This window comes from Felis catus, chromosome X, assembly GCF_018350175.1.
Source record: "Felis catus isolate Fca126 chromosome X, F.catus_Fca126_mat1.0, whole genome shotgun sequence".
NCBI classification, from domain to species: Eukaryota; Metazoa; Chordata; class Mammalia; order Carnivora; family Felidae; genus Felis; species Felis catus.
In genome coordinates, this window is record NC_058386.1 from 82,884,683 (window position 1) to 82,912,182 (window position 27,500).

Genomic DNA, 27,500 nt, shown 5'->3' on the forward strand with positions numbered 1-27,500 from the left:
GAAAACAGTGTCCCTGGTGCTTTGTTTCTGGCTTGGGAAAACTGGCAATAAGCAGGTAAGCAAATCAGTATGTAGGACAGTTTCATATGGGAGTGAGTCCTCTAAAGAGAATAAACAAATCCATTGAGTAGGAAATGATGGGGACAGGTATTGCTATAGATGGGGTTTTCAGTGAAGCTCTTTCTCAGGAAGTGACATTTGACCTGAATCCCAAACAAGAGGAATCCAGGCCTAGGTTGGCATTTTGGTTTGTGATGTGCATGGCACCAGTTGTTATAAGAGGAGACAGTGAACTCAAGTGGCTGGAGCCTGGTAAACAAAGTAAAGAAGGTAGGAAATAAGGTCAAAGGGCAGACCAGAGTCAGGTAATTTGGGATCTTTAAGGTGTTAGGAGTCATTCTGAGGGTGGAGGGTTATAGTATGTGAATGACATCTGATTCATGTACTCACAAGGTGATTCTCCCTCTGTGAGGAGAATGGACTGGACAGGGACAAGATGGCTGTAGGGATAACTGAGAGGTGGTACCAGCAGTGGTTGTGTGTGAGGATAAAGCAAGATCCTGATGAGCCTGCAGGTATTGGTGCAGAAATTGTGCTGTTTCCTGAGGTCAGTTGCTCCAGGAACTTTTGAGATGTTGTCATGATAATTAGGTATCCAACAATCCTTAATGTCAAAGTTAGTGATATAAAACACATATCAATTGATAGATAAGATTCAGTTGTAAGATTATTAAACTTCATTAATGACACATGAAAAGATCTTATAAAACTATAAAAACAGATTCTACACTTGCATATATTCATAAAAATTGTAGCATTTATTGAGCTATCACTGTGTGCTTCGCTGTATTCTAAGTGTGTTCACCTATTAACTCAATCAATTCTCAAGACAAGAACCCATGAGGAAGGGCCGATTGCTTCCTCATTTACAGAAGAGGAAACTGAAGCACAAAGAAGTTCTTTCACTTTCCAGGGGTTCAGAGATAGTCAACCATCCTAATGTTTCTGCAGAATTTTTAAATGACGTGGTTCTGAGGCATCTGGGTGGCTCAGTCGGTTAAGCCGACTTGGGCTCAGGTCATGATCTCACAGTTTGTGAGTTCGAGCCCTGCATGGGGCTCTGTGCTGACAGCTCGGAGCCTGGAGCCTGCTTCATATTTTGTGTCTCCTTCTCTGTCTGCTCCTCCCCGACTTGTGCTCTGTCTCTCAAAAAATAAATAAACATTAAAAAATATTTAAAATGATGTAGTTCTGGACCATTCATTCTTGTAAAAACAAAAATGGAAGGATATGTTTTTGTTTTAAGCTTTTTTAGTCTGCAGTCACTACTGTGTAATTGCAATTTTGCAGATGAGGCAATTGAGTGACTGGAAGGTGAAGTAAAAATAATCAAACTCACACTTTAATTAAAAAACTAGGGTTTACACCTAGTCTGTCTCCAGAGCCCATACTTATGACCAGTACACTTAGGAAGAATAAAGATAAATTTGTTGAACTGTGTCAGCCCAAGGTGGGTGATGTTAGACCAGGCCCATATCTGTTTTGGTGGTGTCCAAAGGAAAACCACAGGCCTAAAATGTAGTCACTTATGCCAGATCAAGTCACCAAACTTGGGCTTAATACCTGAACTAATTACATTTTTAACCTCCCTCAGTCTTTACTGATCAGTCTGGATTATTCTGGTCAGCACCAATAAGATAATCTGTCACATGGGCTCCCCCAAAATAAAAGGAGGTAATTTACCTGGTAAGACCTGTTTGTCCCCAAAGGAAGGTGACCTCACCTGAATTAATCCCTTTTTCTGTTTATGACTTCCTTGTCCTTCCCTTAAAACTCTCTTTCTTAGCCCTGTGGAGCCTCTCTCTACTTGCTAGATGAGATGCTGCCCGATTTATGAGTCATTTAATAAAACCAATTTGGTCTTCAAATTTACTAGGTTGAATTTTTGTTATTTAACAATGAAAATTAGACTTCAATAGGCATTTTTATATGTACAGAGTATATTTGTTTATGAAAAATGAGAAGATAATAATTATAACAACCAAATTGCAATAATCCTCACAGTTACTATATATTAGACAACTTGCTAGTTTTCATCTTTTACATTTTGTTTTTGTAGGCTTATGTTGGTATCTCATTGTCATTTAAACTTAATTTCTGTGAGCTCTTAAATTTCTTTTCATCTAAATGTTCTGTTGTTTCATGTTCCACTGATTATCTTCACAAACTGGATTTTTGTCCTGTGGCTTTGCATTCTGGATGATGTGATTGTATCTCTACTGTGTTGTTTATTCCGTTCCTCTGGCCCTCCTGTTTTATTCAAAATGGTAATTAGATATAGAGTCTTCTTCAGATTCCATTTTTTATGAAAGAGTACCTCAGATATAATGGTATACTTCTTATAGTGTTATATCAGAAACCTCATTATGTCTGGTGTCTCTCATCCTGTGTCATTGAGATGTATCATTGGGTTCAAGTGTTGTCAGCCTGATCTATTGATTACAAAACTTCCCATCCACATTTTAACTCCAGTTTTTTGTAGCTTCTTAAAGACAATTGCCTAGATCTATATTTAATTAACAGATGAGAGAGTGATGTTTTAATTCTATAATTTCATCTGCATTTATTAGCTAGAATTCTATAAAACCAACTACCTTTCATCACCTATGTGGTTACACTGAGATATGATCCACACAGACCATAAATAGGAAAAGTGCTTACTTCTTTTGCAGGATTTTCCTAATTTTCAAAATAATGAGTTATTTCCCTAGTATCCTCCAAATGTGAATAGTGCATTGGCTTTTTTTGTTGTTAGAGTGTTATCATGAACTCTGGATATTTATATACTTGAGGTTGTAATCAACTGCAGTCATTGATTTATTTGATGTTGAAATTGTTGTGCCTTTGGCCTGTGGGAGCCTCTTTGTGTTGGACTTTGTGTCTTTGATATGTTTTCTAGTATGAGATTGGTCCAGACTCACCTGGTACAATCCCCACCTAGCCCTAGAATTAGCCATTACTCCAAGGAAGTCTGGTGCCAGGTAAGTGGTAATGTTTTGACAGCATTTAAGCTGGGTACCAGAGATGCTCATTGCTACTGGGTTGTTCATGTTTCTTGTGCTTTATAGAATGTAGGACCTGTACATGTAAATTACAATTTTTATGAAAATATACCTCATCATCTTGTATCCCTGGCTACTCCTGTCACCTTATATGTAATATTTTTTCTCAGTTTAATTTCAACCTTTGAGTTTTTAAAAATACCTAAAGGAAAAATATCACCCCCGAGAAAGAAGGAGAGAAGATGGAGGTGTAGGAGGACGCTGGGCTCATCTCCTCTTGCTGATCACTTAGATTCCACCCACATCTGCCTAAATAACCCAGAAAACTGCCAGATGACTAGCAGAATGGACTCTCCAGAGCCAAGCATAGACAAGAGGCCCACAGAAGAGGGTAAGAAGGGCAGAGAGGTGGAGTGCACTACATGGACTGGCAGGAGGGAGCCAGGACGATGGAGAGACAGCCCGCCTGGCAAGGCAGAATCCCCGAGTCTGGCTTGCAAAAGTGGAGCGGCTGGATTGCATAAGTCCTGACAGCCAGCAGGACTTAACATCTGGAATGTTAAAAGCCAGCAGCTATGCTCAGAGCGTGGGAGGGCCAGAGGACACCAGGAGGGAGAGGAGTTGAGCCCTGGAATACAGAGCTCAGCTCAGCTCAGCGGGGAACAAAGCAGATGGCCAGCGCCATCTCCCTCTCCCATCCCCCAGCTGAAAGCCCAAAGGGAACCAGTTCACTGAACTTGCTTTCACTGCACAAACACCCAATGCCATGCTTCTGTGGATCCATCCCTCCGACAGGTCGGATTCCCTGCCAGTACTGTAGAGCTCCTCCCACAGGGGACCACTGATGGCAAAGCGAGCTGAGCCTAGCCCTCCCACCCCTGTGCACATTGTGGATCCACCCTGGCTAATACGCCACATCCCATCAAAGCAGCGCCACAAGCCTGGCAGTGTGCAAGTAGACCAGACAGGGGCCACACCACTCCACAGTGAGTCCTGCCCCTGAGAGAGGGGAAGATAAGGTACACACCAGTCTGACTGTGGCCCCCAGGAGTGGGCTGGGGACAGACAACAGGTCTGACTGTGGCCCCGCCAACCAACACAAGTCACTCCAGAAAGCACAGGGGAAGTGCCCTGCATTTCCACGCCACCACAGGGACTACCCAAAATGATGAAATGGAAGAATTCTCCTTAAAAGAAACTCCAGGAAGTAGCAACAGCTAATGAATTGATCAAAAATTATTTAAGCAAAATAATGGAAAAAGAATTTAGAATAATAGGCATAAAATTAATCGCTGGGCTTGAGAAAAGCATAGAGGACAGCAGAGACTCTATTGCTACAAACATCAAGGGACTAAGAAGTAGTCATGAGGAGCTAAAAAATGTTATAAATGAGGTGCAAAATAAAATGGAGGCAACCACAATCAGATTGAAGAGGCAGAGGAAAGAATAGGTGAATTCGAAGATAAAATTATGGAAAAAGAGGAAGCTGAGAAAAAGAGAGATAAAAAAAAATCCAGGAGTATGAGGGGAGAAATAGAGAACTAAGTGATGCAATCAAATGTAACAATATCTGTATAATAGGAATTTTCAGAAGAGGAAGACAGAGAGAAAGGGGCTGAAGGTGTACTTGAACAAATCATAACTGAGAACTTCCCTGACCTGGGGAAGGAAAAAGGCATTGAAATCCAAGAGGCACAGAGAACTCCCTTCAAACGTAACTTGAATCGATCTTCCACATGACATATCATAGTGAAACTGGCAAAATAGAAGGATAAAGAGAAAATTCTGAGGCAACTAGGGATAAACATGCTCTAACATATAAAGGAAGACAGATAAGACTAGTGGCAGACCTATCTACTGAAACTTGGGAGGCCAGAAAGGAATGGCAGGAAATCTTCAATGTTCAATGTAATGAACAGAAAAAATATGCAGCCAAGAATCCTCTATCCAGCAAGTCTGTCATTCAGAATAGGAGAGATAAAGGTCTTCCCAAGCAAACAAAAACTGAAGGAATTCATCAACACTAAGCCAGCCCTACAAGAGATCCTAAGGGGCATTCTGAGAGTAAAATGTTGCAAGGACCACAAAGTACCAGAGACATCACAACAAGCATGAAACCTACAGACATCACAATGAGTCTAAACCCATATCTTTCTATAATAACACTGAATGTAAATGGACTAAATGCTCCAACCAAAAGACATAGGGTATCAGAATGGATAAAAAAACAAGACCCATCTATTTGCTGTCTACAAGAGACTCACTTTAGACCTGAAGACACCTTCAGTATGAGAGTGAGGGGATGGAGAACTATTTATCATGCTACTGGAAGTCAAAAGAAAGCTGGAGTAGCCATACTTATATCAGACAAACTAGACTTTAAATTAAGGCTGTAACAAGAGGTGGAGAAGGGCATTATATAATAATTACAGGGTCTATCCATTAGGAAGAGCTAACAATTATAAATGTCTATGTGCCGAATACGGGAGCCCACAAATATATAAAACAATTACTCATAAACATAAGCAACTTTATTGATAAGAATGTGGTAATTGCAGGGGACTTTAACACTCCACTTACAGAAATGGATAGATCATCCAGACACAGGATCAATAAAGAAACAAGGGTCCTGAAGGATACATTGGATCAGATAAACTTGGCAGATATATTTAGAACTCTGCATCCCAAAGCAACAGAATCTACTTTCTCCTCAAGTGCACATGGAACATTCTCCAATATAGATCACATACTGGGTCACAAAACAGCCCTTCATAAGTATACACGAATTGAGATCATACCATGCATACTTTCAGACCACAATGCTATGAAGCTTGAAATCAACCACAGGAAAAGATCTGGAAAACCTCCAAAAGCATGGAGGTTAAAGAACACCATACTAAAGAATGAATGGGTCAACCAGGCAATCAGAGAAGAAATTAGAAAATATATGGAAACAAAAGAAAATGAAAATACAACAAACCAAATGTTTTGGTATGCAGCAAAGGCAGTCCTGAGAGGAAAATACATTGCAATCCAGGCCTATCTCAAAAACAAGAAAAATCCCCAATACAAAATCTAACAGCACACCTAAAGGAAATAGAAGCAGAACAGCAAAGACAGCCTAAACCTAGCAGAAGAAGAGGAATAATAAAGATCAGAGCAGAAATAAACAATATAGAATCTGAAAAAAATGTAGAGCAGATCAACGAAACCAAGAGTTGTTTTTTTGAAAAAATAAACAAAATTGACAAACCTCTAGCCAGGCTTCTCAAAAACTAAAAGATGACACAAATAGATACAATCATGAGTGACAATAGAATTATTACAACGAATCCCTCAGAAATACTAGCAATTATCAGGGAATACTATGAAAAACTATATGCCAACAAACTGGACAACCTGGAAGAAATGGACAAATTCCTAAGCACCTACACACTTCCAAAACTCAAACAGGAAGAAATAGAAAACTTGAACAGATCCATAACCAGTGAAGAAATTGAATTAGTTATCAAAAATCTCCCAACACATAAGAGTCCAGGACCAGATGGCTTCCCAGGGGAATTCTACCAGACATTTAAAGCAGAGATAATACATATCCTTCTCAAGCTATTCAAAAAAATAGAAAGGGAAGGAAAACTTTCAGACTCATTCTAGGAAGCCAGCATTATTTTGATTCCTAAACCAGACAGAGACCCAGCAAAAAAAGAGGACTACAGGCCAATGTCCCTGATGAATATGGATGCAAAAATTCTCAATAAGATACTAGCAAATCGAATTCAACAGCATAACAGCATATAAAAAGAATTATTCACGATGATCAAGTGGGACTCATTCCTGGGCTACAGGGCTGGATCAATATCCACAAATCAATCAACATGATACACACATTAATACAAGAAAAGAAAAGAACTATATGATCCTATCAATTGATGCAGAAAAGGCATTTGACAAAATTCAGCATCCTTTCTTAATAAAAACCCTTGAGAAAGTCGGGAGAGCAGGAACATACTTAAACATCATAAAATCCATGTATGAAAAGCCCACAGCTAATATCATCCTCAATGGGGAAAAACTAAGATCTTTCCCCCTAAGATCAGGAACACGACAGGGATGTCCACTCTCACCGCTGTTGTTTAACATAGTGTTGGAAGTGCTAGCATCAGCAATCAGACAACAAAAGGAAATCAAAGGCATCAAAACTGGCAAAGATGAAGTCAAGCTTTCACTTTTTGCAGATGACATGATATTATACATGGAAAACCTGACAGACTCCACCAAAAGTCTTCTAGAACTGATACATGAATTCAGCAAAGTTGCAGGATACAAAATCAATGTACAGAAATCAGTTGCATTGCCATACACTAATAAAGAAGCAACAGAAATACAAATAAAGAAACTGATCCCATTCACAATTGCACCAAGAAGCTTAAAATACCTAGGAATAAATCTAACCAAAGATGTCAAAGATCTGTACGCTGAAAACTATAGAAAGCTTATGAAGAAAATTGAAGAAGATATAAAGAAATGGAAAAAAATTCCATGCTCGTGGATTGGAAGAATAAATATTGTCAAAATGTCAATACTACCCAAAGCTATCTACCCATTCAATGCAATCCCAATCAAAATTGCACCAGCATTGTTCTCGAAACTAGAACAAGCATCCTAAAATTTGTATGGTACCACAAAAGTCCCCGAATAGCCAAAGTAAGATTGAAGAAGAAGACCAAAGCAGGAGGCATCACAATCCCAGACTTTAGCCTCTACTACAAAGCTGTAATCATCAAGACAGCATGGTATTGCCCCAAAAACAGACACATAGACCAAAGGAAGAGAATACAAACTCTAGAATTGGGCCCACAAAAGTATGGCCAACTAATCTTTGAGAAAGCAGGAAAGAATATCCAATGGAAAAAAAATAAATGGTGCTGGGAGAACTGGACAGCAACATGCAGAAGGATTAAACTAGACCACTTTCTTACACAATTCACAAAAATAAACTCAAAATGGATAAAGGACCTGAATGTGAGACAGGAAACAATCAAAACCCTAGAGGAAAAAGCAGGAAAAAAATCTTCTCTGACCTCAGACGCAGCAATTTCTTACTTGACACATCTCCCTTACTTGGCAAGGGAATTAAAAGCAAAAATGAAATATTGGGACCTCATCAAGTTAAGAATCTTCTGCCTTGCAAAGGAAACAATCAACAAAACTAAAAGGCAACCAACGGAATGGGAAAAGATATTTGCAAATGACATATCAGAAAAAGGGATAGTATCCAAAATCTATAAAGAGCTCACCAAACTCCACACCCAAAAAACAAATAATCCAGTGAAGAAATGAACAGAAAACATGAATAGACACTTCTCTAAAGAAGACATCCGGATGGCCAACAGGCACATGAAAAGATGCTCAATGCCGCTCCTCATCAGAGAAATACAAATAGAAACCACACTTAGATACCACCTCATGCCAGTCAAAGTACCTAAAATGAACAAATCAGGAGACTATAGATGCTGGCAAGGGTGTGGAGAAACGGGAACCCTTTTGCACTGTTGGTGGGAATGCAAACTGGTGCAGCCACTCTGGAAAAACAGTGTGGAGGTTCCTCAAAAAATTAAAAGTGGATCTTCCCTATGACCCAGCAATAGCACTGCTCGGAATTTGCCCAAGGGATACAGGGATGCTGATGCATAGGGGCACTTGTACCCCAATGTTTATAGCAGCACTTTCAACAATAGCCAAATAATGGAAAGCCTAAATATCCCTCAACTGATGAATGGATAAAGAAATTGTGGTTTATATACACAATGGAGTACTACATGGCAATGAGAAAGCACGAAATATGGCCCTTTGTAGCAACGTGGATGGAACTGGAGAGTGTGATGCTAAGTGAAATAAGCCATACAGAGAAAGACAGATACCATATGGTTTCACTCTTATGTGGATCCTGAGAAACTTAACAGAAACCCATGGAGGAGGGGAAGGAAAAAAAAAAGGAGGTTAGAGTGGGAGAGAGCCAAAGCATAAGAGACTCTTAAAAACTGAGAACAAACTGAGGGTTGATGGGGGGTGGGAGGGAGGGGAGGGTGGGTGATGGATATTGAGGAGGGCACCTTTTGGGATGAGTACTGGGTGTTGTATGGAAACCAATTTGACAATAAATTTCATATATTGAAGAAAAAAAATAAAAATAAATAAATAAATAAATAAATAAATAAATAAATAAATAAAATTTAAAAAAAAGAAATTGTGGTTTATATATAGAATGGGATACTACGTGGCAATGAGAAAGGATGAAATATGGCCTTTTGTAGCAACATGGATGGAATTGGAGAGTGTTATGCTAAGTTAAATAAGTCATACAGAGAAAGACAGATACCATATATTTTCACTCTTATGTGGATCCTGAGAAACTTAACAGAAGACCATGGGGGAGGGGAAGGAGGAAAAAAAAAAAACGGTTAGAGAGGGAGGGAGCCAAACCATAAGAGACTCTTAAAAAGTGAGAACTGAGGGTTGATGGGGGGTGGGAGGGAGGGGAGGATGGGTGATGGGTATTGAGGAGGGCACCTTTTGGGATGAGCACTGGGTGTTGTATGGAAAACAATTTGACAATAAATTTCATATTAAAAAAATACCTAAAGTATGAACACTGGGTATTGTATGGAAGCCAATTTGACAATAAATTTCATATTTAAATAAATAAAAATAAAAATAAAAAGTACCTAATCCTAGTCTAAACCTAATCCTAAACTAAACCTCTGACCCCTAACCATAACCATAACCATAACCATAAATATAACCATAACCTTAAACTTATCCCTCTGGAGGGGTCTCTGAACTGCAGGATACTACGCACATATCCTCACACTGGCCCTAATCCTAACCCTTATTCTCTTCCTAAACCGAACCCTAATCTTAGATCTGAGGGGGAAAAAAAAAGGTCTTCTACACACACACACACACACACGCGCGCGCGCGCGCGCACATGATCTAATATTACTCAGCCATCAAAAAATAATGAAATCTTGCCATTTAGCAACATGGATGGAACAGAGAGTATTATCCTAAACAGAGTAAGTCAGTCAGAGACAAACAAATGTCATATGATTTCACTCATAGGTGGAATTTAAGAAATAAAACAAACAAGCAAATGGAAAAAAAAAGACACAGGCAAACCAAGAAACAACTCCTAACTATAGAGAACATACTGATGGTTACAAGGGGAGGTGGGTGGGATGATTGGTTAAATAGGTGATGAGAATTAAGGAGTGTGCTTGTGATGAGTATCAGATGTATTGAAGTGTTGAATCAGTATATTGTACAACATAATCTAATATTATACTATAAGTTAACCTACTGGAATTAAAAGAATTAATAAATAAATTTGTGTAATAGTTGTTGGGCTATTTATTATTATTTATTATTCTCCCCCGCCTCCCCTGTAACCTAAGGCAAACAGTGATCTTATTGTTTCCATAATTTTGCCTTTTTCAGAATGTTATGTAGCTGGGATATGTAATACATAACTTTTTCTGATAGGCTGCTTTCACTTAGTAATATGCACTTAAGATTCCATCTTGGCTTCTCATAGCTTGATAGCTCATTTCTTTTCAGCATTAAATAATATTCCATTCTATGGATATATCACAGTTCATTTATTAGTTTACCTACTGAAGGATATCTTGTATGCTTCTAAGTTTGGCAATGTGAATATATAGCTGCTAACATCTGGGTGTTCAACATCTGAGTGCAAGTTTTTGTATACATTTAAGAGTTGGACTCATTTGAGTAAATGCCAAGGAGTGTGATTTCAGGATCATATGGTCAAAAGTATGGTTAGGTTTGTAACAAAATGCCAAATTATCTTCCACTATAGCTGTAGCATTGTGCTTTGACACTCACAGTGAATATCTGTTTTCCTACATCTATGTTAGCACTTGGTATTTTTGATTTTTGTAATTCTAATAGGTATGTAGTAGCACTTAACTGTTGATTTAATTTGCAATTCCCTAAAGACTTAGTAATGCTGATCATTTTTTCATATGCTTATTTGCTATCCATATATATTCTCATGTGAGATGTCCCTTCAGAATTTATCAAAATATTTATTTTTTTTTATTGTAGGTACAAAAACTTAATCTGAGTGTAGGAGTGCTGACAATACTGACTCCATCTTTGGCCCTCCAACTTGTTCATGTTTGAACTCTCTCAGGGCTATGTATTCCAGGCCCCTTGGAGATACATATACATACATTAGAAATGCTTCCCAGGGGCGCCTGGGTGGCTCAGTCGGTTGAGCATCCGACTTAGGCTCAGGTCATGATCTTGTGGTCTGTGAGGTCCAGCCCTGCGTTGGGCTCTGTGCTGACAACTCAGAGCCTGGAGCTGCTTCGAATTCTGTCTCCCTCTCTCTCTGCCCCTCCCCTGCTCATGCTCTGTCTCTCTCTGTGTCAAAAGTAAATAAACAAAAAATAAATAAATAAACGTTAAAAAAAAGAAATGCTTCCCAAAGTTGGGATGGGGAGAGACTTCTTTTTGCCTCCCAATAATCTGGCAGAGATTACATAGTCTTTTTTCTTCTGATGCACGGGTGGTGCAACAAGATCTAATTAAAGGTTAGCAGTCAATTAGGTACATGCAAGTCCTTTGGGATACATACAAATCCTTTGATCTCACTGCAGTGTCCTTCTGCATATCCCTCATAAAATCTAAATCTAAGACTAAGGTCAGGATTTTGTAGGGAAAATTATGCAGCTGCCATAGATCATTCTCCACCCAATCCTCCCTGTCAGTAAAGTTACCCTGAATAAAACTCTGTGTAAACTGTATTGAGTAGGCTGCTTTGTTTTCTGGTTTCAAAGTGGCTTCTCAGTTTTCAGGATACTTCTAACATAGATCCACTCTCTCAGCACATTTTGAAGGGTATACTACAGTATTGTAAACTGTAAGCAAAGTTTTGTATGGCAGATTTACTGAGCTTTTTTTTTCATCTTATGTAACAAAAACATTATTCCTGTTAAGAGCAATTCTTCCTTTTCTCCTCTTCCAGTCCCTACAAAGGACATTATACTTTCTGCTTCTACGAGATGTACTAATTGAGATCCTTTATCTAAGTGGAATTATGCAGTAGTTCTCTTTTTGTGACTGACTTATTTTACTTAGCATAGTGTCTCCCAGGTTCATCTATGTTGTTGCAGTTGGCATGATTTCATCCTTTTTAAGGCTGAATAATATTCCATTATATGTAAATACCATATTTTCTTTATCTATTCATCCATCAAAATAAATTATTATGAATAATAATTATGAATAACACTGAAGCGAACATGAAAGGACAAGCATTTCTTTGAGATCCAAATTTCAAATTTTAATTTCCCAGACATGGGAGAGCTGGATTATATGTTAATTCCATTTCTTATTTTTAATTTGAGAGAGAGAGAGTGGGGAGAAGGGGGAGGGAGAGAGAGAAAGGGAGAGAGAAAATCCCAAGTAAGCTCCACATTCAGTGCAGAGCCCCACATGGGGCTGGATCCCACAACCCTGGGATCATGACCTGAGCAGAAATCAAGAGTTGGATGCTCAACCCTCTGAGCCACTCCAGAGCCCCTGGTAATTCTATTTCTAATGTGGGGGAACCTCCATATTCTTTTCCATAGTGGATACACCATTTTATGTTGCCAGCAATAGTGTATAAGTGTTCCAATTTATCCACATCTCATCGACACTATTTTTCTTTACATTTTTTAGGCTTTTTTTTAAAGTTTCATTTAAGTTGCAGTTAGTTAATATATGGTGTAATATTAGTTTCAGGTGTACAATTCAGTGATTCAACACTTACATACAACACTTGGTGCTCATCACAATAAGTGCCCTCCTTAATAAAGGAACACTGTTGTTGTTTTTTTAATGTAATGACCATTCTAACATGTGTGAGGTGATATGTCATTGTGGTTTTGATTTGCATTTCCTGATGATTAGGGATGTTGAACTTCCTTTCATATACCTGATATGCATTTTTATATCTTCTTTGGAGAAATGTCTAATTCCTTTGCCCCTTTTTTTTTTTCAACGTTTATTTATTTTTGGGACAGAGAAAGACAGAGCATGAACGGGGGAGGGACAGAGAGAGGGAGACACAGAATCGGAAACAGGCTCCAGGCTCTGAGCCTCCAGCCCAGAGCCTGACGCGGGGCTCGAACTCACGGACCGCGAGATCGTGACCTGGCTGAAGTCGGACGCTTAACCGACTGCGCCACCCAGGCGCCCCTCCTTTGCCCTTTTTTATTAGGTTATTTAGTTTTTTCTATTCAGTTGTGTATATATACACATAAATATATATTACTTTTTTGCTATTCAGTTGTGTATATATACACATACATATATTTTTTAGATAGTAACCCCCTTATAGGATATCTGGTTTGAAAATATTTTTTCCCACTCCATAGTTTGCATTAGTCTCTGTTGATTGTTTCATTTGAATTGCAGAAAATTTTAAGTTTGGTGTCATTTCACTAAACTGTTTTTGCTTTTGTTACCTGTGCTTTTTGTGTCATGCCAATAAGTCATTGACAAGACCAGTATCATGAAATTTTTACCTGTACTCTCTTCTAAGAGACTTACAGTTTCAGGCCTTTTGTTTATGTATTTAATCCACTTTTAGTTGATTTTTGTGTATGGTGTAACATAGGGGTCCTTTTTCATTCTTTTGCATTTAGATGCCAAGTCAATTTGATTTGACAGTCTAACTGTTCAAAATTGTGTATTGGTGACCCCCTTGTTGAAGACAAGTTGACCATAAATGTGTGTTTATTTCTGGGCTCTCTGTCTATATGTCTTCTTTCTGCCAGCATCATACTATTTTGACTACTGTAGATTTATAATATATTTGAAATGAGAGTATATTAAGCCTCTGGATTTGTTCCTTTTTTTCTCAATATGTTTTGGCTATTCATCCGAGTCCTTTGTGGTTCTACATGAATTTTAGGAAGTTTCTTTTTCTATTTCTGTAAAAGTACCATTGGGAATTTTCATAGGGATTGCCTTGAATCTGTACGTTGCTTTAAACAGATTTGACATTTTCACAATACTAAGTCTTCTGATTTATGAGCTCTGGGTGTCTATCCATTTATTTATAAAAAAAAATATAATCTCTCCACTGTTTTGTACTTTTCAGTGTAAGTTTCGCTCCCCCTTGGTTAAGTTTATTCCAAAATATTTCATTTTGTTTCATGCTATTGTGAATAGTCTGATTTTTATTAATTTCTTCTTGGGATAGTTCATTGACAGTGTATGGAAACAAAGCTGATTTTTGTATGTTGTTTTTATATCTTGCATCATTAATAAAGTTGTTTATTAGTACAAATGTTTTGTTTTGTTTTTAGTTTACTTATTTATTTTGAGAGAGAGAGAGCAGGGGAGGGGCAGAGAGAGAGAGAATCACAAGCAGGCTCCATGCCACCAGAGCAGAGCCCTATGTGGGGCTCAATCTCATGAACTATGAGATCATGACCTGAGCTGAAATCAAGAGTCCGATGCTTAACCAACTGAGCTACACAGACATCCCCACTATAGCTTTTTTTGTTGTTATCACTTGCATAACATATTTTTCTCTTTTCCTTAACTTTCAAACTATTTTGGAATTTGGAAGTAGGGATTCTCTTGTGGACAGCATAGAGTTGAATCATGTTGTTTTTTAATCCATTACACTTTTGGTGGAAATGTAAATTGATACAACCATTATGGAAAGGAGTATGAAATTTCCCCAATCTTTTCTTTTTAGTTATTAATTTCAATTCATTTTCATATTGTGCTTTATTGATTTTTTCTAGTTTATAATTTTCCTCTCTTCTGACTTCTTTTTTTTAAATATTTTTTTAGTTATTGTCTTAGTGGTAACCCTGAGAATTTCAATTAACCTCATCAATTTATAAGCGTCTAGTTTGAATTAATACAAACTTAGATACAATTTTGTACCAAACTGCTACTATATGGAGTTCTTACTCCCCATTTTTGTTGCTTTTGTGGTATATTACATCTTAATACCTTGTGTATTAACAAAAAATAGATTTATAATGATTTTTAAGCATTAATGTTTTTTTATTAATTTTTTTAAATTAATGTTTATCTTTGAGTGAGAGAGCGCAATTGATGGAGGAGCAGAAAGAGAGGGAGATACAGAATTTGAAGCAGGTTCCAGGCTCCTAGCTATTAGCACAGAGCCTGATGTGAGGCTCAAACTCATGAGCTGTGAGATCATGATCTGAGCCAAATTCGAACGCCCAACTGACTGAGCCACCCAGGTACCTCTAAGCATTAATGTTTTAAATCATACAGGAAACTAGAAAAAAATGGGATTTATAAACCAAAAAATCTTTAATTCTATTTTTTGTATTTTCTATGTAGTTATCTTTACTTTTGTTTTTTTTAAGTTTCAAGTTTTTATTTAAATTTCCATTAGTTAACATATAATGTAATAGTAGTTTCAGGAGTAGAATTTAGTGATTCATCATTTACATATAACACCCAGTACTCATCACAATTGCCCTCCTTCACCCATCACCCATTTAACCCATGCCCCTGCCCACCTCCCCTCCAGCAATCCTCAGTTTGTTCTCTATAGTAAAGAGTCTGTTTTATGGTTTGCCTCTGTTTTTTCCCCTATGTTCATCTGTTTCATTTATTAAATTCCACATATGAGTGACATCATATTGTATTTGTCTTTCTCTGATTGACTTATTTCACTTACTGTAATACACTGTAGCTCCATCCATATCATTTGACAAGATTTCATTATTTTGTGGGTAATATTCTATCATATGTATATATACACAACTTCCTTATGTATCTATTAGTTGATGGACATTTGGACTCTGTCCATAATTTAACTATTGTTGATAATGTTGCTAGAAACATTGGGTTGCATGACCCTTTGGATCAGAATTTTTGTATCCTTTGGGTAAATGCCTACTAGTGTAATTACTGGATCATAGACTAATGTTATTTTTCAAATGTGGCTTTGATTTACTCCCTAGTGTCCTTTACTTTCAACCTGATGGAAATCTGTTAGTAATTCTTGTAACACAGGTCTACTATTAACAAACTCTTCAATATTTTATCTACAAATATCTTAATTTACTTTTATTCTTGAAGGACAGTTTTCCTGCATATAGAATTCTTAGTTGACAGCTTTTCCTTTCCACTCTTTGTTAACCTATTCTCTTCTGGACTACATGGTTTCTTGATGAAAAATTTGCTGATATTATCTTACTTTGGATCTTTTGTACATGATGATTGCTTCCATTTACTTTCAAAATTTTGTCTTTTTTTGGCCCCTGACAGTTTAATTATAATGTGTCTCAGTGTGGTTTCTTCGGTTTATCCTACTTGCCACTTGTTGAGAACTTGGATGTATAGATTCATGAATTTCAGCATGCTTGGAGAATTTTCAGCCATTCTATGTTCAAATTGCCTTTCTGACGTTTTGTCTTTTTCCTTTTGTTGAGACTCCCCTATTGCCTGTATTAGGTATACTTGAACACACATAAGTATCTAAGGCTATGCTCGTTTCTCTTTTATTCATTTTCCTCCCTGCTAGTAAGTCTGGAAATTTAAAATTGATTGATCATCAAGTTTACTAATTCTTCTGTCTACTCTAACCTGCTGTTGAACACTTTGGTGAAATGTTTATTTTAGTTGTTGTACTTTTTACCTTCAGAATTTTGGTTTCTTTTTATACTTTCTATACTTTGGCTATTGTCTATTTGATTACAATATATTCTCCAGATTTCCTTTATTCTTTATCCATAATTGCCTTTAGTTGTTTGAGAATATTGATGGCTCTCAATTTCAAATTTGAAAGCCCAGTGTTTGGACCTTGTAAGTGACAATTACTATTATTCATTTTATGTCCATCACTTGTAAATTTGTTGAAAATTGGACATTTTGAATATTATAGTATGGTAGCTTTGGAAATGAGATTCTCTCTCTTTCAGGAGCTTTAGTTCTATATGTTGTGGATTATAGTTGTTTTTAAAATTCTTTTCATTATAACTGTGTATTTTGAAGGGGCAACTGGGTAGCTCAGTTAGTTAAGCATCTGACTTTTGGTTTTGTTGAGGTCATTATCTCACAGTTTGTGACTTCAAGCCCTGCATCTGGCTCTGCGTTGGCAGTGGGGAGCCTGCTTGGGATTCTGTATCCTCTCTCTGACCCTCCCACACTTGCATAGTCTCTGTCTCTATAAAAATAAATAAATAAACTTAAAAAAAGCACTGTGCATTTTGTGATGTATGTCCATTGAATTTACATACTTTACATCAGTGGTAAGCTAGTGGTTTTGAGAGATTTCCTTAAATTCCTGTGCTTCCCAATGTACAATGACTGGCATATTTTTATATAATTCCTTTTTTTCAAATCAGTTAAGAAAACAAATATTCACTTTACTGCCTTATAATTTCACAATCACATTTACTAGTGCTCTTAGTACATTCATATTATTATATTGGGTCACTTGATTTCAGTCTGAAGAACTTTCTTTTTTATTTCTTGTAAGGCGGGTATTTTATTTTTGTTTTTAAAAATATACTTTATTGTCAAATTGGCTTCCATACAACACCCCATGCTCATCCCAACAAGTGCCCTTCTCAATGCCCATCACCCACTTTCCCCTCTCCCCCAGCCCCCATTAACCCTCAGTTTGTTCTCAGGATTTAAGAGTAGGTTATGGTTTGCCTCCCTCCCACTCTGTAACTTGTTTTTTCACCTTCCCCTCCCCCATGGTCTTCTGTTAAGTTTCTCAAGATCCACATATGAGTGAAAGCATATGGTATCTGTCTTTCTCTGACTGACTTATTTCACTAAGCATAATACCCTCCAGTTCTATCCACGTTGCTGTAAATGGCCATATTTCATCCTTTCTCATTGCCAAGTAGTATTCCATTGTATACGTAAACCACATTCTTTATCCATTCATCAGCTGATAGACATTTAGGCTCTTTCCATAATTTGGCTATTGTTGAAAGTGCTGCTATAAACATTGGAGTACATGTGCCCTAAAGCATCACCACTCCTGTATCCTTTGGGAAATTTCTGGCAGTGCTATTGTTGGGTCATAGGGTAGTTTCTATTTTTAATTTTTTCTTAATTTTTTTAATGTTTATTTATTTTTGAGAGAGACAGAGACAGAATGCGAGTGGGTTCGTTGCAGAGAGAGATGGAGACACAGAATCTGAAACATGCTCCAGGCTCTGAGCTGTCAGCACAGAGCCCGACACGGGGCTAAAACTCACGAGCCGCGAGATCATGACCTGAGCCAAAGTCGGATGCTCAACCGACTGAGCCACCCAGGTGCCCCGACTATTTTTAATTTTTTGAGGAACATCCACACTGTTTTCCAGAGAGGCTGCATCAGTTTGCATTCCCACCATCAGTGCATCATGTTGCCATTACTCCACATCCTTGCCTGCATCTATAGTCTCCTGATTTGTTCATTTTAGCCACTCTGACCAGTATGAGGTGGTATCTCAGTGTGATTTTGATTTGTATTTCCCTGATGATGAGTGATGTTGAGCATCTTTTCATGTGTATGTTGGCCATCTGGATGTCTTCTTTGGAAACGGGTCTATTCATGTCTTCTGCCCATTTCTTCACTAGATTATTTATTTTTCGGGTGTGCAGTTTGGTGAGTTTTTATACATTTTAGATACTACTCCTTTTTCTGATACATCATTTGCAAATATTTTTTCCCATTCTGTAGGTTGCCTTTTAGATCTGTTGATTGTTTACTTTGCAGTGCAGAAACTTTTTCTCTTGATGAGGTCCCAATAGGTCATTTTTGCTTTTAATTCCCTTGGCTTTGGAGATGTATCAAGTAAGAAATTGCTGCAGCTGAGGTCAAAGAGGTTTTTTCCTGCTTTCTGCTCTAGGGTTTTGATGGTTTCCTGTCAAACATTCAGGTCCTTTATCCATTATGAGTTTGTTTTTGTGTATGGTGTAAGTAAGTGGTCTAGTTTCATTCTTCTGCATCTTGCTCTCCAGTTATCCCAGCACCATTTGTTAAACAGACTTTTTTTTCCATTGGACATTCTTTGCTGCTTTGTCAAGGATTCCTTGGCTATATATTTGTGGGTCCAATTCTGGGGTCTCTATGCTATTCCATTGGTCTATATGTCAGTTTTTGTGCCAATAACATACTGTCTTGATGATTACAGATTTGTGGTAGAAGTTAAAGTCTGGGATTGTGATGCCTCCCACTTTGGTCTTCTTCTTCAATATTCCACTGGCTATTTGGGGTCTTTTGGGGTTTCATACAAATTTTAGGATTGTTTGTTCTAGCTTTGAAAAGAATGCTGGTTTAATTTTGATTGTTATTGCATTGAATGTGTAGATTGCTTTGGGTAGTATGGGCATTTTGACAATATTTATTCTTCCAATCCATAAGCATGGAATTATTTCCATTTCTTTGTCTTCTTCAATTTCCTACATATGCTTTCTATAGTTTTCAGCTTACAGATCTTTTACATAATTGGTAAGGTTTATTCCTAGGTATTTTATGATTCTTGGTGCAATTGTGAATGGGATCAATTTCTTTATTTGTCTTTATGTTGCTTCATTATTAGTGTATAAGAATGCAACTGATTTCTGTACATTATTTTTGTATCCTGCGACTTTGCTGAATTCATGTATCAGTTCTAGCAGACTTTTGGTGGAGTCTATCGGGTTTTCCATGTAGAGTATCATGTCGACTGCAAAAAGTGAAAGTTTGACTTCATCTTTACCAATTTTGATGCCTTTTATTTCCTTTTGTTGTCTCATTGCTGATGCTAGGAATTCCAACTCTATGTTACAACAGTGGTGAGAGTGAACATCCTTGTCGTGTTCCTGATCTCAGGGGGGAAGATCTCAGTTTTTCCCCATTGAGGATGATATTAGCTGTGGGCTTTTCATACATGGCTTTTATGATGTTTAAGTATGTTCCTTCTATCCCAACTTTCTTGAGAGTTTTCATCAAGAAAGGATGTTGTATTTTGTCAAATGCTTTTTTGTACCTATTGATAAGATCATATGGTTCTTTTCTTTTATTAATGTGATGTATCACATTGATTGATTTGTGGATATTGAACCAACCCTGAAGCCCAGAAATGAATACCATTTGATCATGGTGAATACTTCTTTTTATTTTGTGTTGAATTCAATTTGCTAGTATCTCATTGAGAATTTTTACATCCATATTCATCAGGGATATTGGCATGTAGTTCTCCTTTTTTTGCTGAGTCTTTGTCTGGTTTGGGAGTCAAAGTAATGCTGGCTTCATAGAATGAGTCTGGAAGTTTTCTTTCCCTTTCTCTTTTTTGGAATAGCTTGAGAAGTATAGGTGTTATCTCTGTTTTACATGTCTGGTAGAATTCCCTAAGGGAGCCATCTGGTCCAGGACTCTTATTTGTTGGGAGGTTTTTGATAACTGATTCAATTGCTTTACTAGCTATGGGTCTGTTCAAATTTTCTGTGTCTTCCCATTTGAGTTTTGGTAGTGTGTTTAGGAATTTGTCCATTTCTTCCAGGTTATCCAGTTTGTTGGCATATAATTTTTCATAGAATTACCTGATAATTACTTGTATTTTTGAGGGATTAGTTGTATTAATTCCATTCTCATTTGTGATTTTGTCTACTTGGGTCCACTCACTTTTATTTTTGAGAAGACTGGCTTAACCGACTGAGCCACTCAGGTACCCCCATGAGAAGCCTGGCTAAAGGTTGATCAATTTTGTTTGTTTTTTCAAAAAATCAACTCTTAGTTTCATTGATCTGTTCTATTGGTTTTTTTTAATTCCATATTGTTTATTTCTGCTCTGATCTTTATTATTTCTCTTCATATGCTGGGTTTTAGGTGTCTTTGCTGTTCTGCTTCTAGTTCTTTTAGATGTGCTGTTAGATTTTGTATTGAGGATATTTCTTGTTTCTGGAGATAGGCCTGGATTGCAACGTATTTTTCTCTCAGGACTGCCTTCGCTGCATCTCAAAGGTTTTGGAGTGTTGTATTTTCATTTTCATTTGTTTCAATATATTTTTTAATTTCTTCTCTAATTGCCTGGTTGACCCATTCATTCTTTAGTAGGGTGTTCTTTAACCTCCATGCTTTTGGAGGTTTTCCAGATGTTTTCCTGTGGTTGATTTCAAGTTTCATACCATTGTGATCTGAAAGTGTGCATGGTATGATATCAATTCTTTTATATTTTTGAGGGCTTTTTTTGTGATACAGTGTCTGATCTCTCTTGGAGAATGTTCCACGTGCACTTGAGAAGAAAGTATATTCTGTTGCTTTGGGATGTAGAGTTGTAAATATATCTGTCAAGTCCATCTGGTCCAATGTATCATTCAGGGCCACTGTTTCTTTATCGATTCTCTGTCTAGATGATCTGTCCATTTCTGTAAGTGGAGTATTAAAGTCCCCTCCAATGGCCACATTCTTATCAATAAGAATGCTTATGTTTGTGATTGCTTTATATATTTGGGTGCTTTCGAATTTGGTGCATAGACATTTATAATTGTTAGCTCTTCCTGACGGATAGACACTGTAATTATGATATAGTGTCTTTCTTCAACTCTTGTTACAGCCTTTAAAGTCTAGTTTGCCTGATATAAGCATGGCTACTCTAGCTCTGTTTTGACTTCTAGTAGCATGATAGATAGGTTTCCATCCCCTCACTTTCAATATGAAGGTATCCTCAGGTCCAAAATGACTCTCTTGTAGACAATGAATAGATGGGTCTTCTTTTTTTGTTTGTCCATTCTGATACTCTATGTCTTTTGATTGGAGCATTTAGTCTATTCACATTCAGTGTTATTACTGAAAGATATGGGTTGAGAGTCATTGTGTTATCAGTAGGTTTCATACTTGTAGTGATGTCACTGGTACTTTGTGGTCCTTGCAACAATTCACTCACAGAGTTCCCCTTAGGATCTCTTGTAGTGCTGGTTTAGTGGTGATGAATTCGTTCAGGTTTTTTGTTTGTTAGTTTGTTTGAGAATACCTTTATCTCGCTGATCAAAAAGGATTTAAATAATATAACAGAAAGTGAATTTAGAATAATAGTCATAAAATTAATCGCTGGGCTTGAAAACAGTATACAGGACAGCAGAGAATCTCTTGCTACAGAGATCAAGGGACTAAGGAACAGTCACGAGGAGCTGAAAAATGCTTTAAACGAAATGCATAACAAAATGGAAACCACCACAGCTCGGCTTGAAGAGGCAGAGGAGAGAATAGGTGAACTAGAAGATAAAGTTATGGAAAAAGAGGAAGCTGAGAAAAAGAGAGATAAAAAAATCCAAGTGTATGAGGGGAAAATTAGAGAACTAAGTGATACACTAAAAAGAAATAATATACGCATAATTGGTATCCCAGAGGAGGAAGAGAGAGGGAAAGGTGCTGAAGGGGTACTTGAAGAAATAATAGCTGAGAACTTCCCTGAACTGGGGAAGGACAAAGGCATTGAAATCCAAGAGGCACAGAGAACTCCCTTCAGACATAACTTGAATCGATCTTCTGCACGACATATCATAGTGAAACTGGCAAAATACAAGGATAAAGAGAAAATTCTGAAAGCAGCAAGGGGTAAACGTGCCCTCACATATAAAGGGAGACCTATAAGACTCGTGACTGATCTCTCTTTTGAAACTTGGCAGGCCAGAAAGAATTGGCACGAGATTTTCAGGGTGCTAGACAGAAAAAATATGCAGCCGAGAATCCTTTATCCAGCAAGTCTGTCATTTAGAATAGAAGGAGAGATAAAGGTCTTCCCAAACAAACAAAAACTGAAGGAATTTGTCACCACTAAACCAGCCCTACAAGAGATCCTAAGGGGGACCCTGTGAGACAAAGTCCCAGAGACATCACTACAAGCATAAAACATTCAGACATCACAATGACTCTAAACCCATATCTTTCTATAATAACATTGAATGTAAATGGATTAAATGCGCCAACCAGAAGACATAGGGTATCAGAATGGATAAAAAAACAAGACCCATCTATTTGCTGTCTACAAGAGACTCATTTTAGACCTGAGGACACCTTTAGATTGAGAGTGAGGGTATGGAGAACTATTTATCATGCGACTGGAAGCCAAAAGAAAGCTAGAGTAGCCATACTTATATCAGACAAACTAGACTTTAAATTAAAGGCTGTAACAAGAGATGAAGAAGGACATTATATAATAGTTACAGGGTCTATCCATCAGGAAGAGCTAACAATTCTAAATGTCTATGCACCGAATACCGGAGCCCCCAAATATATAAAACAATTACTCATAAACATAAACAACCTTATTGATAAGAATGTGGTAATTGCAGGGGACTTTAACACCCCACTTACAAAAATGGACAGATCATCTAGACACACGGTCAATAAAGAAACAAGGGCCCTGAATGAGACATTGGATCAGATGGACTTGACAGATATATTTAGAACTCTGCATCCCAAAGCAACAGAATATACTTTCTTCTCGAGTACACATGGAACATTCTCCAAGATAGATCATATACTGGGTCACAAAACAGCCCTTCATAAGTTTACAAGAATTGAAATTATACCATGCATACTTTCAGACCACAATGCTATGAAGCTTGAAATCAACCACAGAAAAAAGTCTGGAAAACCTCCAAAGGCATGGAGGTTAGAGAACACCCTACTAACGAATGAGTGGGTCAACCAGGCAATTAGAGAAGAAATTAAAAAATATATGGAAACAAACGAAAATGAAAATACAACAATCCAAACGCTTTGGGATGCAGCGAAGGCAGTCCTGAGAGGAAAATACATTGCAATCCAGGCCTATCTCAAGAAACAAGAAAAATCCCAAATACAAAATCTAACAGCACACCTAAAGGAACTAGAAGCAGAACAGCAAAGGCAGCCTAAACCCAGCAGAAGAAGAGAAATAATAAAGATCAGAGCAGAAATAAACAATATAGAATCTAAAAAAACTGTAGAGCAGATCAACGAAACCAAGAGTTGGTTTTTTGAAAAAAATAAACAAAATTGACAAACCTCTAGCCAGGCTTCTCAAAAAGAAAAGGGAGATGACCCAAATAGATAAAATCATGAATGAAAATGGAAGTATTACAACCAATCCCTCAGAGATACAAACAATCATCAGGGAATACTATGAAAAATTATATGCCAACAAATTGGACAACCTGGAAGAAATGGACAAATTCCTAAACACCCACACTCTTCCAAAACTCAATCAGGAGGAAATAGAAAGCTTGAACAGACCCATAACCAGCGAAGAAATTGAATCGGTTATCAAAAATCTCCCAACAAATAAGAGTCCAGGACCAGATGGCTTCCCAGGGGAGTTCTACCAGACGTTCAAAGTAGAGATAATACCTATCCTTCTCAAGCTATTCCAAGAAATAGAAAGGGAAGGAAAACTTCCAGACTCATTCTATGAAGCCAGTATTACTTTGATTCCTAAACCAGACAGAGACCCAGTCAAAAAAGAGAACTACAGGCCAATATCCCTGATGAATATGGATGCAAAAATTCTCAATAAGATACTAGCAAATCGAATTCAACGACATATAAAAAGAATTATTCACCATGATCAAGTGGGATTCATTCCTGGGATGCAGGGCTGGTTCAACATTCGCAAATCAATCAAGGTAATACATCACATTAACAAAAAAAAAAAAAAGAGAAGAACCATATGATCCTGTCAATCGATGCAGAAAAGGCCTTTGACAAAATCCAGCACCCTTTCTTAATAAAAACCCTTGAGAAAGTCGGGATAGAAGGAACATACTTAAAGATCATAAAAGCCATTTATGAAAAGCCCACAGCTAACATCATCCTCAACGGGGAAAAACTGAGAGCTTTTTCCCTGAGATCAGGAACACGACAAGGTTGCCCACTCTCACCGCTGCTGTTTAACATAGTGCTGGAAGTTCTAGCATCAGCAATCAGACAACAAAAGGAAATCAAAGGCATCAAAATTGGCAAAGATGAAGTCAAGCTTTCGCTTTTTGCAGATGACATGATATTATACATGGAAAATCCGATACACTCCACCAAAAGTCTACTAGAACTGATACAGGAATTCAGCAAAGTTGCAGGATACAAAATCAATGTACAGAAATCAGTTGCATTCTTATACACTAACAATGAAGCAACAGAAAGTCAACTAAAGAAACCGATCCCATTCACAATTGCACCAAGAAGCAGAAAATACCTAGGAATAAATCTAACCAAAGATGTAAAGGATCTGTATGCTGAAAACTATAGAAAGCTTATGAAGGAAATTGAAGAAGATTTAAAGAAATGGAAAGACATTCCCTGCTCATGGATTGGAAAAATAAATATTGTCAAAATGTCAATACTACCCAAAGCTATCTACACATTCAATGCAATCCCAATCAAAATTGCACCAGCATTCTTCTCGAAACTAGAACAAGCAATCCTAAAATTCATATGGAACCACAAAAGGCCCCGAATAGCCAAAGGAATTTTGAAGAAGACCAAAGCAGCAGGCATCACAATCCCAGACTTTAGCCTCCACTACAAAGCTGTCATCATCAAGACAACATGGTATTGGCACAAAAACAGACACATAGACCAATGGAAGAGAATAGAAACCCCAGAACTAGACCCACAAACGTATGGCCAACTAATCTTTGACAAAGCAAGAAAGAACATCCAATGGAAAAAAGACAGCCTCTTTAACAAATGGTGCTGGGAGAACTGGACAGCAACATGCAGAAGGTTGAAACTAGATCACTTTCTCACACCATTCACAAAAATAAACTCAAAATGGATAAAGGACCTAAATGTGAGACAGGAAACCATCAAAACCTTAGAAGAGAAAGCAGGAAAAGACCTCTCTGACCTCAGCCGTAGCAATCTCTTACTCGACACATCCCCAAAGGCAAGGGAATTAAAAGCAAAAGTGAATTACTGGGACCTTATGAAGATAAAAAGCTTCTGCACAGCAAAGGAAACACCCAACAAAACTAAAAGGCAACCAACGGAATGGGAAAAGATATTCGCAAATGACAGATCGGACAAAGGGCTAGTATCCAAAATCTATAAAGAGCTCACCAAACTCCACACCCGAAAAACAAATAACCCAGTGAAGAAATGGGCAGAAAACATGAATAGACACTTCTCTAAAGAAGACATCCGGATGGCCAACAGGCACATGAAAAGATGTTCAGCGTCGCTCCTTATCAGGGAAATACAAATCAAAACCACACTCAGGTATCACCTCACGCCAGTCAGAGTGGCCAAAATGAACAAATCACCAGACTATAGATGCTGGAGAGGATGTGGAGAAACGGGAACCCTCTTGCACTGTTGGTGGGAATGCAAATTGGTGCAGCCGCTCTGGAAAGCAGTGTGGAGGTTCCTCAGAAAATTAAAAATAGACCTACCCTATGACCCAGCAATAGCACTGCTAGGAATTTATCCAAGGGATACAGGAGTACTGATGCATAGGGCCACTTGTACCCCAATGTTCATAGCAGCACTCTCAACAATAGCCAAATTATTGAAAGAGCCTAAATGTCCATCAACTGATGAATGGATAAAGAAATTGTGGTTTATATACACAATGGAATATTACGTGGCAATGAGAAAAAATGAAATATGGCCTTTTGTAGCAAAGTGGATGGAACTGGAGAGTGTGATGCTAAGTGAAATAAGCCATACAGAGAAAGACAGATACCATATGGTTTCACTCTTATGTGGACCCTGAGAAACTTAACAGGAACCCATGGGGGAGGGGAAGGAAAAAAAAAAAAAAGGTTAGAGTGGGAGAGAGCCAAAGCATAAGAGACTGTTAAAAACTGAGAACAAACTGAGGGTTGATGGGGGGTGGGAGGGAGGAGAGGGTGGGTGATGGGTATTGAGGAGGGCACCTTTTGGGATGAGCACTGGGTGTTGTATGGAAACCAATTTGTCAATAAATTTCATATAAAAAAAATTTAAAAAAAAGAGAGAATACCTTTATCTCTCCTTCTATTTTGAATGACAGTCTTGCTGGATAAAGAATTCTTGGCTGCATATTTTTCCTGTTCATCACATTGAAGATTTCCTGCCATTTCTTTCTGGCCTGCCAAGTTTCAGTAGATAGGTCTGCTACTACTCTTATGTGTCTACCTTGTAAGGACCATTTTGCCCTAGCTGCTTTCAGAATTCTTCCTTTATCCTTGTATTTTGCCAGTTTCACTATCTTATGTCATGCAGAAGATCAATTTAAATTACATCTGTAGGGAGTTCTCTGTGCCTCTTGGATTTCAATGTCTGTTTCCTTCCCCAGATTGTGGAAGTTCTCAGCTATGATTTGTTCAAGTACGCCTTTAGCCCCTTTCTCTCTCTTCTTCTTCTGAAATTCCTGTGATACAGAATATGTTCCTTTTTTTTTAATTTTTTTTTCAATG